This window comes from Microtus oregoni, unplaced genomic scaffold (genome assembly GCF_018167655.1).
Source record: "Microtus oregoni isolate MIOR12 unplaced genomic scaffold, Mior012 000019F_ref0000042, whole genome shotgun sequence".
NCBI classification, from domain to species: Eukaryota; Metazoa; Chordata; class Mammalia; order Rodentia; family Cricetidae; genus Microtus; species Microtus oregoni.
Genome location: NW_024543078.1, coordinates 13,753,858 through 13,755,490, shown reverse-complemented (window position 1 = coordinate 13,755,490; position 1,633 = coordinate 13,753,858). Strand labels below are relative to the sequence as shown.

The window sequence follows — 1,633 nt, the reverse complement described above, 5'->3', positions numbered from 1 at the left end:
TGAGACTTCTTCATAATGCAGTTGAAAATAAAATATATTCCACTCACACAGCCTTTGAATACATATCACAAAAGTCTCTACTGCAGGATTAGCAATGGCCATATTTTATCTGGAGCTTTGGTTTTCCTTGTTTTAAAGAAATGCTGTCGTGGGGGACTGGAGAGATGGCTCAGTGGTTAAGAGCACTGGCTGCTCTTCCAGTGGTCCTGAGTTCAATTCCCAGCACCTACATGGTGACTCACAGCTATGTGTAATGAGATCTGGCGCCCTCCTCTGGCATGCGGGCATACATGGAGGCAGAATATTATATACATAATAAATAAATAAATCTTTTTTTAAAAAAGAAAAATGCAGTTATCTCTGGGCTTGGGCTTAGGTTCCGTGACATGGCTAAATGCACCAAGAATGTTGGGGTCACTGGAAAATATGGGACCCACCATGGTGCTTCCTTCTGGGAAATGGTGAAGAAAATTAACTTCAGCCCATGTGCTAGGTCCTCTTGCTCCTTCTGTGGCAAGATCAAGATGGAAAGATGAACCTTTGACATCTGGCACTGTGGTCCCTGCATGAAAACAGTGGCTGGCTGGACCTGGATCTACAACACCATTTCTGCTGTCACAGTGAAGTCTCTACCAGAAGACAGAAGAAACTGAAAGAGCAGTAGAAGAAGTGCTACCATTTGAGACTTGCCTGTAATAAATGGGTTAATTTACATAACAGCAGCAACAACAACAAAGAAATACAGTTGTACTGCTGGGTCTTTTTTGTGTCTGCTCAAATGGTCCTGTGGTGGTTTGAATGGAATTGGCCCTCATAATCCCATAGGGAGTGCCACTTTTAATTAGGAGGTATGGCTTTGTTGGAGTGGGTATGGCCTTGTAGAGGAATTGTGTCACTGGAGGGACAGGCTTTGAGGTTTCCTATGCTCAGAATATCACCCAGTGTCTCAGTCTACTTCCTGTTGCTTAGGAGATGTGGGGCTCTCAGCTACTACTCCATCACCACATCTGTCTGCAGGCTGCCATGCTCCCTGTCATGATGAGATTGTACTGAACCTCTGAAACTGTAAGCCATCAACTAAATGCTTTCCTTATAAGAGTTGCCGTGACCATGGTATCTCTTCACACCAGTAGAAATCCTAACTAAAATAGATCCTTAGCCGGGCGGTGGTGGTACAGGCATTTAATCCCAACACTCAAAGAGGCAGAGGCAGGCAGATCTCTGTGAGTTCGAGGCCAGCCTGGTCAACAAGAGCTAGTTCCAGGACAGGCTCTGAAGCTACTGAGAAACCCTGTCTCAAAAAACCAAAAAAAAAAAAATCCTTTGGGGGGGGGGCAGTTGGCTCATTGCATAGTGACTGTGCTTGTTTCCTCTCTTTACAGCAGGCTCCAGACAGGTCTATATCTCTACTGTACCCCTTCATGCTTGGTCAAAGAAAATCAAATCACATAGAGACATGTGACCCAAACTGTGCATGTCAAATTCTTTCTACCAGAAATTTGGCATTGGAACCATAAGATACTTATTGGCAGTGATCTTTTCTCCCCAGTGAAAGAAAGTTCAGATTGTCAAAGCTGAATTAGTCGTAACCTTATGAGTGGCCTGAATTGAACAGCAGAATTCGTTCCAACGT

General features: G+C 44.2%; 1 pseudogene; it reads left to right on the top strand.

Annotated features, from left to right (window-relative positions):
- The first annotated feature begins 386 nt into the window (after positions 1-386).
- On the top strand, positions 387-664 carry LOC121459907 (annotated as a pseudogene).
- Positions 665-1,633: the final 969 nt, after the last annotated feature.